Genomic DNA, 15,257 nt, shown 5'->3' on the forward strand with positions numbered 1-15,257 from the left:
AAATGCCTTCAGAACTTAGCCCGAATATAACATCAGCACGAATGCCTTCGGGACTTAGCCCGGATATAATATCAGCATGAATGCCTTCGGGACTTAGCCCGGATATAATACTAGCACGAATGCCTTCGGGACTTAGCTCGGATATAACACCAGCACGAATGCCTTCGGGACTTAGCCCAGATATAAATCTCACACAATGCCTGCGGGTCTTAGTTCGGTTAAAATCCTCAATTATCGTGCACATATATATATCTTAATACATTAGCATTTCATTTACCTTACTAGAACACAAGCACAACATGCTTATCAATAATTTCACTTTCGGCTCAATAGCCACATACAAAGAACCCGATTTCATTTCAATATTCAACATGATCTCTATAAGCATTCAGATACAAGTCATATGTACAAATTATTTATCTCACTACTTAATTCAAGTAGAAACATTAGGTTACAATTTATATATTATGCTTATATATCATGATTTTATCAAATCATAAGCTAAGTTCCATTACTCAAAGACTTACCTCGGATGTTTTGAATAGTTGCAGATAGGCTACTCGATTGCTTTCTCCTTTCCCCTATTTGAATTAGTTCCTCTTTGCTCTTGAGCTTCTTAAGCATTTAAATAACCGAAAGTCTTCCCCCTTTTCTTTCTTCAATATTTTCTTTCCCAAATTCGGCAATCAAGAAAAAGGATGAACATTTATTTTTTTATCAACTTTTATTGTTTTACTAATTAATTTCTTTAAAAAAATAAAGCCATCACTTATTATAATAGTATAATAAAACATAGATGTTGTATCAACCATCATTTATGGCCGACCACTAAACAAAATTGGTCCATTTGACATGCAAATCCCTCATGTCATCATTTCATGCATTATTTGGTACTTTAAAATTTACCTATCACACTTTCAAGTTTTATCACATGAGTCCTATCTTATAAATTTCACATACAAATGATCAGATCAATGCATGAAACTTTCACACATGCATTTACACATATAATAAACACAGAATTTAACAGTTAATTATTTTTATGACTCTGTTTTGTGGTCCCGAAACCACTTTTCGACTAGGGTCAAATTAGGACTGTCACAACTGTCCCCCACATAAGAAATTTTCGTCCCCAAAAATCTTACCAGTAAATAAGTTAGGATATCAATCTTTCATAGAATCTTCAGGTTCCCATGTAGCTTCTTCAACTCCATGCTTAAGCCATAATACCTTCACTAATGAGATTTCTTTATTTCGTAGTTCTTTTACGCCACGAGCCAAAATACGAACCGGTTCTTCTTCGTAACTCAAATCAGATCGAATCTCAACCTCTGATGGACTAATTACATGCGATGGATCGAATCTATAACGTCGAAGCATCAAAACATGAAAAACATTGTGAATCTTTTCAAGTTCAAGGGGCAGAATCAATCTGTATGCTACCGGCCCAATTTGTTCAGATATTTCATATGGCCCGATGAACCTCGGACTCAATTTGCCCTTACGGCCAAATCTGAGCACCGCTTTTCATCCCCAGACTGATGGTCAATCCGAACGGATTATTCAGATACTCGAGGATATGTTGAGATGTTGCATCCTTGAGTTTAGTGGTTCTTAGGAACGGTATGTGCCTTTGATTGAATTCGCTTACAACAATAGTTTTCAATCAAGCATTAAAATGGCACCTTACGAGGCTTTGTACGGTCGTAAATGCCGTACACCGTTGTTTTGGACCGAGCTTAGTGAATAAAATCTTCGGGGTTGATTTGATCAAAGATGCTAAACAGAAAGTAAAAGTGATCCATGAAAGTTTGAAAGCAGCTTCAGATCGTCAGAAGTCGTATGCAGATTTAAAACGAAAAGACATTGAATATCAAGTCGGAGACAAGCACACGCCCGTGTGGCATCAACAGTGAGGTTTTTAACTTTCGTCAAAACCTCATTTTCTATGCAATCGAGTATACACACCTGATTTCGATTAATGCCACAATGATCCCCGAGCACTCTAGAAACTATAATTGATCAATTTCACTCAATTTATTACTTACTCGATCGAACTAAAACCAAATCTGAAACGAGAAACGCATCCCTTAAGTAATGAAAAGCTTACCCCAACACTTCAAACAGTTGATTACGTAATAGCACAATGAGACCCTTAAACCACACGAGATGTTGCTGCCAAACGTCAAAAATCCCCCGAATCAAAGTTGGAAAAAATCATAAGTTAAAAAGAACAAAAACTCCACTTACCAGAATGTGACGAGAATTGACCCAACGGAACAAAGAATTCGAGTTTGACAACAGAAAAATGAAAGGAGAAGAAGTAAAGGAAAAGAGATGGCATCAAAGAGGTGAGGAGTTTTGGGAAAAACCTAAATTTTGCAAAAAGAAACAATAATGCTTAGAAAATCTGATAACCCCAAAATCCACTCCCCTAAATTCTCTCTACCAAACTCCCACTACTCAGATTTCCAATACAACTCAAAGTCTCCAACCAACGAGCAAATAAAAATATTTGTCCTTACGCTCACGTAAGGATTCAAACTCCTGACCCTCTGCCAACCAACACTCCCTTTTACCACCAAACTAGCAGGCCCATTCTGATATAAGCTTATCAACAATTAAATACAAGCTTATTGACCAAAGATTAGGCTTTATTCCTAAAATACCAAAATTTTCCCAAGTCATGGCTTGAACTTAGGACCTCACACACACATCCAGAACACTTAACCACTAAAGCAGGTACCCAATTATGTCACACATTTGCAAAAACAAAAATTTAAATTTTGGGGCGTTACATGCACAAAATCCCAAAATAAAAAATAACCAAGCCACAGACCAAAGACTTTAAAAATTACACAACCAAACCAATAGAAAACTTATTTAAAGTACTTTATTTGAAAATAGTCTGATGCTTGAGGTGGTGAGCCCTATGCCAGGTCTGGTCTTAGTCTCGTGCATTACCTGAGAAGTTTTAGACTGATGTGGTAAGCTTATAAAAGCTCAGTGTGAGTTAAAACAATAAACAATCATACCGATAATCAGAATGGGTAACAATCATCATTAGCATTTTAGAATAGTACATGGCAAACCAATCAGTGTATGAGCATGTCATGCACATGATGCAATGCAAAAAGGTTCCTACACAACCATCCGTTGCACGCCACGAATTCCCTAGAACCCATGTACTAAACTCCAAACAATGTGAGCCAAAGCTCGATATGAACAAATCACCAATCAATAATGTAGTTAAACTGCCAGTAAAATGAAGACAAGCTGTTGATGATGTGGAGTAGCCACCAATATAAATAATGCAGATGAATTGCCAATAAATGCATTAAATTGCCCAATCTCCTCAGTACTCCAAGTGGAGTGCACTGACAACAAGTTTGTGAACTTTAAATGTTGTCGGTACTCCACGAAACTCCTTTGTCAAACACAAATACCTACCCCATGCAAATGCAATATGTCACACAATCAGTAAACACATCATGCTTCCAATAATAATTTCAGTATAATGACTTGCTTAACACACATATCAATAAATAGTATCGGGGTGTGCCTTACCTACTTTCAATTAATAGAATCAGTGTCATGTGTACATACTTTCAATACAATCAATATCATACATGGTATATAGCATAAATACGTACATAGCCTAATATCAGTCTTGACAAGTTATAAGCCCACCAAATAGAGTCATAATATTTAACATTCTACACATACGTCCAATGATCAATATCCATCACAACATACATACAATCAACCGAAACAGTGGCACATAATCATACAGAACGTAAATCTCACACATAATCACTCGATCCCAAATAGGGCCTTAAATAATCAACCTTGCTATATAAATATGTACCTTGCTCGATACTCCATTTATTCGTTTTTAGGCCATTCGGCCATGCCACAACCAGCAAGCACATTTTACCAATTTCAATTATACTAAATCAATTTTAAGCTAATTACGAAAAGGTATGACCCACACGTTAAATCATAATCCTTAGCACTAAATCATAAAATTTGCACTTCCACAGTTAAGCCTTAAATGAGCCTAAATCCAAAAATAGCACCTAATACATTAATAATATGATTAAAACCAACCTTGAAACAACCCTAAGGGTTCGGCCAAAACAATATCACATTAATGAATTTTCATATTCGAAACGACAAGCAAACTTATACTAATTTGATAAGACATGAGAGTACGGATAAGATCCGACTTCACTACTAATCCGAGACATTTTGATCAACACCTATGATTAAAATAACAATTTAAATCAAAAACTAACAATTAATTAAAGGTCATAGAACATTCACCCAACTAGAAAATTTAATGGAATTACTACAACACAATAACTTGCTTAAATTCGTACTTACGCTTCACGTTATCTAAATTTGAAATGTCGGATGAGTGAGATCAGATGCACTCCTAAATGGAAAGGTTATGGGCTACTTTAAATAGAGGAGAATTGAAGAAAACACTACTATAAATTTGCAGCAATAACAGAAAATACAACAGCACAAGTGGTGCACAAAGGGGCGACACACCATCACAAACGATGACAAGAAATGGCTGATTTGGGGCGGCACAAGAAGGAATTTTTTTGCAGAAAAAAAGATGATTTCGGAGGCTAAAAATAGCAATAAAATGGCTATAAAAAAGCAGCAAAAATTGGGGAAAAAAAGGAAAGAAGAGAGGAGAAAAAGAGAAGCAAATTGGCACCACCACATAAGGAGGAGAGGGCAGCAATGGAAATTTAATGGCAGCAAGGTGGGGCGGCCATGGTGATCAGAATAATAGATTTTAAAGGCAAAAAAAAGGTAGCAAAACAGAAGAAATAAAAGAGCGGGTGGATGACACAACAATGGTGGAAAACACCCTTGTTTGGATGGCGCAAAGAAGAAAAAATGAAGAAGAAAATGAGAGATTTTTTAGAGAAAAGGAGGGCTAGACGGCAAGGAAGAAAAAATAGAATGAATAGATTGAAAAACTTAATGAAAAATAACATATGTACATAGAATGAATAGATTGAAAAACTTAATGAATAGGTTAAACTAGGTTGGACGACACACACCTAAGGGAGTGAGAGAAAATATAGCAAAATTAATTAATTTGCAAGGGAAGATATTCAAACTCAAGTCTCTAAGCTAATTTCACTTTCTCCTTATTTTCTCTTAGGCATTAAGTCATGGCTCATTCTTCAAATAATTTTTCAAGCTTATAATTAAAAGTCGGAGTGTGACAACTCTTGGTTCACTAACCCAATTTCTTCTAACCCGATTTTTGGGATGTGACAATTATTATGAGAGCTTAGGTTTTCAATACATCAAAGTACAAGAGTTATACACACACGACATATCACTCAAGATTTAGGTAAGTCATACCATAAAGAAAAGTGATTAAATCCATAAACGAATCTAGGATAAATTCAACTTGAGTCTTATTTGATGTATTGACAATTTAGAAAATCACATCGATATCTCTATTTTTAGGAGTCAATTGCTTTGATAGCCACAACAAGCTATCTCCTTAATTGGACTTATAGATGACATAATAGCCTCCTATTTATTTAAATAATTAGATGAAAATAATTTTGCAAACTATGAACAATTTATATTATCTATTAATATAAGTTGTATTCTCAAAATATAATTCGTTTTTATAATGAAACTTATTACTAGTTAAACTTTATGTAATCTACGGGCATATATTTGCTTATTCATTTTGCTTTTCATACGAAAACCATTAAAGACACTCATACACAAATTAATTAATCAAACATGTTTGTAATTTTATTTATTCAATTTGTTTGGAAAAAAAATACTAGTATAACAAAATCTCTGCACTAAAGACACAAATCCTAACACACACTTAATTTTAACTTTTTTACAATTTGATCACTAGTATTTGTAAAATGATTAATTTTTTTTTTGAAATTACAAATTTTACAATTTTTAGGTAAATTTTCATCATGATGTAGTTTGCAATATGTACTTAAATTTATGTGGATGAAATAGATACCAAATACGTTTAGTAATTAATTTCAATTAATTTAATTTATTCATGAAATTTTCTAATTTAAAAGGTATATTTAAAATAATATCTAAAACATCATTTTAATCTGCAAAGTAAAATATTGTAATTTTTATTCGTTAATTTTAATTTTTTAATTCTCATTCATTATAGCGAATTTAACAAATATACGCAATTAAATTGATAAAAAGTAATTCTGACAATCAACTATTTATACTGAAGATTAAATATTAATAAAATAAATTGTGAAAACCCTAAAATTTGATGGTCAAATTATAATTTTTTTAATTTAATAACTAAACAAAAACTTTTAAATAGTCAAAATCATAATTTTTTTCTTTTAATTTCAGATTTATGATCGCACGTGAAAAATGTAATGTGATACATTAGAGGAAGTGGTAATACTATGTATCATCTAATTTATGCCATGGCCATACCTCATCATTCATTCATTTGTCTCTATTGGTTAGCTTACCAAAATTTGTATGTGATTAATGTTAATGCTCAAATATATAATTTTAATAGTTTGTTGATGCCGAGTTATTTAGAGTAGTAGTGAGAGTTCTTATTTAGTAATGATAAAAAAAAAATTCAGCTAATGAGTCCATACTTCTCATATGGTAGAATGGTTCAATGTGTAATTTATTAATTTCATAATAAAAATAACAAAATAAATTATTATAATGAATCTAAAAAATGTTGATAATCAAATTGATTTTAAAATATATCGATAACGAAACATTGATAGTGAAAGATTAAATATTAATAAAATAAGTTTTGAAAAATATAAATGTGGTCTTGAAATTTCAAAGTTTGATAATTAAATAAAACTTCTCAGCAAAAAGAATAATTTCTTTTCTTTTCAAATTATTATAAAACATGGGCAATGCTTTGTGGTACATTGAAAAATTGATAAGACTATATATCATTTAGTTTGTGTCATGATACTATCACTCATTCAATTGTTTATCTCTAAGTTTAAATGTTAGTGTTCAAATTGATAATTTTAATATTTGGATAACTAAGTTCAAATGCTACAAGTTGCACTTTAAAGTTCGTGATCATTGTATAAAGAATGTCTTATGAAGGTTAATCTATTTCATGGGGCTCGTTTAAGCCACTTGAACTAGCTCGATTAGAAGAATAAATGACAAATCCCATCTATTTAAAGTCTTAGTGACCTAACGAAGTACTTTGGAAAATTAGGACTACTTGGTAAATCGGGAAAGTAATCTTATAAGATTTGATTTTATAATCTTAGGGATTATGTAAATCTCTTAATTGTAGATATTTTTCGATCTCGTATGTCGATGTAAAGCTAGCTGTATTGTTAGATTTGAGGGGAGCTCAACTATAAATAGATGATCTCCCCCTCATTTGTAATCATCCATTGCATCCTATTCTTTGAGTTAAAGAATATATTAAGAATATTTACTCTAATACTTGGCGTAATTTGCTTTTCTATGGCTATTTTGTTCTTTTGAACTTTCTTTTGTCTTTGAATTGCTTCCGCTATATTTTTTGTGCCTTAAAGAATTTCTATGAGAATTCTCACTTTGCGAGAATTAAACTAACTTAAGTGGACTTGAACTTAAGAAATCGCCTAAAATCGCACGAATTGCGAGACAAAAGGTCTAGTCCTGTGACACAAACATCTTGAGCAATCGAATGATTTCTTGTGTAATTTATCAATAATATTTGATAAATTGTATAACTAAAACATAGTTATAAAATAATAATAATATATGATAAATAACAAAACAGTGAATGAATTACAAATAATAGTAATATTTATAGTAGCTAACAAAATTGTAAAAAAAAAACTATAATAATCCATGATTCATAGTATAGGAATAAGTTATTAATTATGTACAATAATTTTTATAAGATTTAAGGAATTATACTTTAACCTTTGTCATATAAAATTTAGTAAGTTAATTCATTAAGTTACATGTTTTAGATTAAAATTTTATTAATATATTAAGTCATAATTAATTTCCAACTTATGTATATCTAAGTAATAATATAAACATAAAAGAAGTAGAAATGATTTATAGTACCAGTGAAAATATTGTTTAAAACAATAAATGATATATAGCATAAAAATAAAGAATTTGATCACAAAAAAGTTATCGTAAATTTTATAATTACAATTGTATAACTTATTAATTAAATAAAAAATGTATATTTATATAAATATCACAATCTTTATAATACTTAAAAATATATATTTATATTAAAAATTAACTTACAACTAAATCAACAATTATATATTTTAAAAATTATTACACCAAATTAACTAATAAATTTTTATTATAAAATATTTAAGTAATTCACGTGGAAATGCATATAGAAAATTTAAATAAATAATGATTACATATTTATTTTTATTGATATTATGCTTTAAATTTTATTATATTTATTTATATTTTTAAATTAAATTTTAATATTGATGTAATATAACAATGTTTTAATTATATTTTTATAAAAAGTTATTAAATAAATTTTATAATGATTTGATAACAATAACTTAACGATAAATAACTTTTACAAAGTGAATCCTAAATTGCGTTTTATTGATTGGGTGTTTATCTATTCTAGAAATAGTTTGAGCTCAAATCATCATTATAATAAAAATAAAGAAACAATTTTTAAAAAGTAATTCAAAATAGAAAAATTAAGATAAAGAATGATTAGCTTTTTATTTGCTATTACTATTTTTTTATTATATTAGTGTATTTACATTTGAATCATATTTGATTCTTTTTTCATTATCATATATATTTTGAATTTAACTTTAAATTTTTCCTCAAATTTTTATTTTTATATTTTGAATTTAATTTTAAAATGTCTTTAAATCTTTTTAATTAATATTTGTATGTAAAATTTTAAATTAATTTATTATATTAAAATTTAATAATATTACTAAAACTAAACTTATCAAAGTTATGACCTGCAAGTGTTACCGGTCGTAAATTAAAGCCTGTGACTATTACGCACAGAACGTCTCATAGAGGTCAAATTATTAAATAAGGCTCATTTGACCCACATAAACTGCTCCGATTTGTGGAACCCAAGGAGAAACTCATCTACTTGAAGCCTTAGTGACTCAATGAAACACTCTAATAAAACTAGAATTACTAGGGTAATTAATGTAAATCCTAAGAGATAAAGATGTATAGAGTTTAAATCCTTTAGGACTCTCATCTTGTAGATAGGTACAAATCTCAATCGTTGATATAATTCAATTTGTACGTTGATTTTGGGGAAGCTTAACTATAAATAAAGGTCTTCCCCTCATTTGTGTCTACTCAGTTGTAAACCTTCAAAGTAATAAAGATAATTTGCGAGCATTTACTCAAACACTTGGTGTGCGCTATTTTTCAATAGTTTTTTTGTTCGCTCATAGCTTCTTTTGTCTTTCGAGTTTGCTTCTAATTTGCTTTGTTGTCTTAGAGAATTTATGCAAGAATTCACATTCTTCGAGAGTAAAGCTGACTTTGGCAAATTTGAACCCAAGAAATTCTCTAAGGTCTCGCGGTTTGGCAAGTTAAAGTTCTATCCCCTATGACAGCTAGTATCTGAGCCAATATTCAAAGGCACCGATTAAGATATGAAAGGAGGAGATTAAGGGATATACTATTGAGTTTGGAAGGTCAAGTGACCAATCTTGAGGAATCCATGGGTGGTGTGAAGGAAACACTCGAGATAGTTCAGGGACGCATAGATGAGTTAGACTCCATGAAAGTGTAACTGAAGGACTGTGTGGTGGAAGCTCTCAGTTTTAGTTAGGATGCGATAAAAGAGACCCTCAATTTTGAGGGGATAAAGTCCGCAAGAGATGTGGACAATTTTCTCAAGGGATGGAACAATACTTCTATGCGATAGGCATCGAGGATGATGTCACTAAGGTAAACATTTTTGTTGTCTATTTTACTAATGTAGCTATTTTATAGTGGCATCATAAATCTATAGATGAGAGACGAGGTGAAACTGCGATTGGGACTTGGGAGGAGTTCCAAAAGGAGCTGAAAAAGTAGATTTACCAATAGTATGCCGAGAAGGAAGCTTAGGCTAAGTTGCGCCAACTTACAAAACAAGGCACTGTTCAAGAGTATGTTCAAGAGTTCAATGAGTTGATGCTTCAAATCTTTGACTTAAGTGAGATATAAGCTTTCTACTAGTTTTTAAACGAGTTGAAGTCTTAGGCAAAGTAAGAGTTCTGTCAACAAGGTATGACTGAGCATACTACAGCCATGGCCAAAGCGGAATCCTTTGTCGAGTTTGGTCTAAGAAAAGACAAATTCGAGCCTTCTAAGCCCAAAAAGACGAGAAATGGTGGGGGAGACCATGGGGAAGATGAAAATGACAATGATGGCAATGGAAAGAATGATGGTAATGGAAAACCACCTAATGGGAATTGGAAGCCCAACAACAAACAGAAAGGACCAATGATAAACTTTTCTTGTGATAGTCCATATATAGTGAGCAACTATTCGAAGAAATCTACGTTTTCTACCATCAAAGAGGACGATGAGCCAAACAGAGTACCGATGAAACTTGGTTCGATTATGAGTTATGTTGAAGCCAATAGGATCAAAGAGAGTGAGAAGAAGCAAGTGAAGTGCTTTTTGTGTTGTGGTCCACATAGGATGTAGGATTGTCCAGAGCGATGCAAGATATCTGCAATCAGTAAAGAGAATGAAATGGAGCCTATTGAGAATGATGCTTTAAAGCTAGGGTCAATGTTACTCAACTATATAAAGGCAAAGAGGGATTGCAAGCAAAAAAGGTTAATATATGTGGACATCAACATCGCAGGTCAAGAAAGAGTGCTATTTTTTATACGGGGGCGTCAAATTTATTCATATCAGAAAAAGTTATGGGTAAACTTGGTCTCTTAATTAGCAAATCAACCAAGAAGATTAAGACTGTTAATTCCAAAGATATCCCAACTGTAAAAGTAACACAAGGAGTTAAATTGCAAATTGATCAATGGAAAGGTAAGAAAGGCTTTGAGGTAACTCACTTAGATGATTACGATTTCGTGCTTAGCTTGAATTTCATTGACAAGATTGATGCTTTGTTGATTCCTTTTGTCGACTACATTTGTATCTTGGATACTAGACAACAACAATGCGTTGTGCCAGTGAGTCGATACATGAGGGGAGGAACCAATGTGTTGTCGAGAATCCAACTAGCCAAGGATGTTCTGTGTGGTGAGAATATTAATTTAGTAGATCAGAGTGCTACAAAGTCCCCTTTGAAAATGCTAGAGGGACAGAATATCGATATGAAACCTATTGAGTTATCAATAGGGCTACCACCTATGAGAGAGGTGGGTTGTACATCAAACTTTGAGGGAAAAAGTGGTGACACAAACTGGACATTGGGACAGAGTAAATGCTACTAGTAAGGTCTATCTTAAACACATATCTAGTGTTTTACATTATGACTTTTGGTTTGGCAAAGACAGTGGTAAAAAAACGGTGACCCTTTTAGAGTTTTGAAGCAGGTAAGCCGAGAGGCTTAGAAACCAAAGTTAGCGGTAAAACTCAAGGTCAACCCGATGTTCAATGTAGAAATGCCTAAGCCTATTTGTGCAGACCAAGAGGATCTCAATCAAGACAAGTCACAATGAGGGCAAGTAAGAACGGTGACCTCTTACGATCGAGATGTACAAAAGAAAAATACAATGCAAGTTAAGTGATGGCGGAGACATAAGCTAAGGCAAATGTTTCGAGAGGTTGAACTCTCCAACAGAGAGAGTAGTTGAGAATCACCTGACGTATTGAGATCGTTTTGAAACGAGTCAAACTAGTGTCATTCCGAGGACATGACGAGGATATCACGAGAATGGATGGGGGAAAATGTCATGAGCCACAGATTAAAGTCCGTAACCATTACGTACAAAACATCCTATAGAGGTCAACTTATTAAATGGGACTAATTTGACCCATATGAATTGACCCGATTCATGGTGCTCATGGAGAAACCCATCTACTTGAAGCCTTAATAGCACAAGAAAAAACTCCAATAAAACTAGAGCTACCAAGGTAATAAATATAAATCCTAAAGGATAAAGATTAATAGAGTTTAAATCCCTTAAAACTCTCATCTTCTAGATAGGCACAAATTTCAACCGTAGATGTAACTCAATCTGTATCATTGGTTTTGGGGGAGCTCAACTATAAATAAATGTCTTCTCCCTCTTTTGTATTCACTCAATTGTAAACCTTCAAAATAATAGAGATATTTTGAGAGCATTTACTCAAACACTTGGTGTACATTATTTTTCAGTGGTTTTTTGTTTGTTCGTAGCCTTTTTTGCCTTTCGAGTTTGCTTCAGCTTTACTTCAGTCCCTTAGAAAGTTTCTATGAGAATTCTCATTTTTCGAGAGTAAGGCTGGCTTAGGTAAATTTGAACCTAAGAAATTGTCTAAGGTCCCCATGACACAAAAACCAACTAAGATTAAATCTCAAGTTTTTAGCATAATAAGGTTTTAAGGATGTGGAAATCTGCAACAAGAGTTAGCTAGTTAAATGCTATTATTAAAGAATGGCATTGCTCTACTGAATGAGTTTTTTGGTAGGGAAAGTGAAAGTAAACAAAAATGTTGTTGTTCTATTTTGTCCATCCTTAAAAACATCCCATCATCCACAATCACTCTAGGTTTTGTCAACTATCTACCTTATGTATTCACCGTGTTTAGGGTTCTAAGTTTCTTACTTTAACCCCAACGCATAGGCATTCAATGCACATAATGTTATTTGCAATGTCATAAACTGAAATTAAATGGGTGATTAAACATGATCGCTAAAAGTATAAATCTCAACATGGAAATGATCAATGGTGATTAAAAGCAAAAAAATCTCCAACATGATTTTGAGAAATCAATAAAAGAACGAAATAAGTCTCCACATGGCATTTGGTGTCACCTTTTACTTGGCATTTCTATTCACTTTGAGGTATGGCAAGGCACCAATCACATTGTCATAGTCACTCCGGCTAACTGCATGCTACAGATAGAATTTGCCACAAATACGTTATAAAAGCAAGTCTTATATGAAATACAGACCTAAAATTTTAAACTTATACGTCAACCAATAAGTGCTTAAACCAACTAAGGTAATGGATCAATTTCTCATATGTACCAAGGATCTTGAAGCATGGACATTAAATGCTAAGGAGGCAAGTCCATGATGTTAAACTGTGCATTAGAAGCAAGCCTCTTGGTTTAAGTGTAGTTTATGAGTAAATTCTCACAATCCATGACCAGATTCTATTCCTATGCTTAGTATTTTACTGCATATGTTAGATTGATTATGCACATGATGTAGGTTACTCGCAATAAATTTAAGTTTTCAAATACCTTAGCCTTTTAAGTTTGGCATGGAACTTTCTCACAATACCAGTCCATCAGAATGAAAAAAGTGCAACCTGCCAGTCATCCATCCACCAGTCATGAAACAACAGATAACAACTAACTAGGATTTCACCTAGAAATTCAGTAATAAATGAAGAGGACACTCAAAATCTACACCCTGGATACGAGTTCCTAAGAAAATACTTAAAATCATGTTACTGACAAAGCATTTAGGCAAAACCATGTTACTTTTGAATACCTTGCTGAATCCGTAAGGTCATATGGAACTTTCTCAAACTGAACTGATAAGAGAAATAAAAGTGCAATCTGCATTCAATCTCACCGCACTCAACAAACAATTGGTGACAAAAGATAACCAAGATCCACCATTAAGACCATAGTTTCATTATTTCACTCTAAAAGAAGCTAAGACAGATGCTGTGCAGGACAAGTGATAGAAATGCAGCTATTGATAGCTGCTCCTTCAGGATTCTTTTCTCTTTGGATGACTTAAAATGACAAAACAGAAGGTGATCTAGAACCTGTGTGATAGAAATTATTGACATGCCAAGACACAGTTCATTTACCAATCCCAACTCAACTCGGGAAACCACATTAGCCGAAAGACTGAATGGATCAACTAAGTTCCCACTAATATGGGAGAAAAGAACCAGCGGGGCGGAGGAGGTGAACCAATGTTAGGACATAATTTTGAAACCAAACATCCTAGGCTCCTAACGAGAGACCCAATGCATCATCAATCTGGAGCGATTAGTACCTTAGAACCCACCTTTTTTAGACTATCTAAAAGCTCAAATATTCAACAAGCAAATGAACTAGTTTGGTGTGTGAGAAAAAAAAACAACCATTTTGGAGAGGCAATTTACGCTTGTTGTTCTTCTTAGCCAACAAATGCTGCTTCCCAGCTCTTCTCCTAACTAGTTTCCCTCTTCCAGTCACCCTGAACCGCTTTGCAGAAGCCTAATACACCATAAGAACACCAAATCCATTAGAAAAGCACAATTGCCAAATTTCTAACTTTTCCAGATTTCTTAAAACACAAAACTAACGCCTTCAAAATTTGAATATTTCCTTCGTTCAGTAAGGAACCAAAGCAAAGAAAGTAGAAGTACCTTGTGGGTTTTCATTTTGTAGCCTTTAGCAGCAAACACATTGAGAGATCGAAATCTTTGGGGGTGCTGTGGTAGTAGTGCAAAGCTTATGGGAAGCAAATGAAGGGAACCCAGAAATGCTTTGAGTGGAACTGAGTTTCAAGGCCTTGCCAAACTTGTTGAATTGGAGGAGTTTGACTGAGCCACGAAAGAGAGGAGTGGTGGACGACGGATGTGAATGGAAAAAGGATAAGTTCAAAGACATGGTCGTTAAATTCAGAGAAGAACCCATTGATGATGTTTTGTTTTGTTAAGAAGGATAAGAGCCAAAGGTTAAGGATGGACAAAGAAAACTGGAAAACTGCTGTCTTATAGATGTCACGGAGCTGCCTAACATAGGCGTCAGTGGCCGTAATTGCCTATTCCAAATGGTTACAAGTTTAGGTTTAATACCAGTTTTGGCCCTTGTAATATAGTGAAATTTTTATGTTGACCCTTTTACTATTTTTTTCAGTCACTTTGCCCTCTCTACTTTCGTTATATTCATCACTTTAGCCCCTTGATATTTTTTCTAAATAAAACCTCGCGAGGCCGTTTAAGCCAATTAAATACAAACATACGGAGGGCCAAAGTAAGAATTTAACTATAGTGAGAAGTTCACTATCATAACTACGAGTGAAGGGGGGAACATGTGCACATGATATTTCTTTTAATGTAAACCGTTAAGGGACTAAT

General features: G+C 33.1%; 1 pseudogene; it reads right to left on the reverse strand.

Moving 5' to 3' along the window:
* Positions 1-12,830: 12,830 nt before the first annotated feature.
* Positions 12,831-14,891, reverse strand: LOC107948400 (50S ribosomal protein L35, chloroplastic-like; annotated as a pseudogene).
* Positions 14,892-15,257: the final 366 nt, after the last annotated feature.

Source organism: Gossypium hirsutum, chromosome A04 (assembly GCF_007990345.1).
Source record: "Gossypium hirsutum isolate 1008001.06 chromosome A04, Gossypium_hirsutum_v2.1, whole genome shotgun sequence".
Lineage (NCBI taxonomy): Eukaryota > Viridiplantae > Streptophyta > Magnoliopsida > Malvales > Malvaceae > Gossypium > Gossypium hirsutum.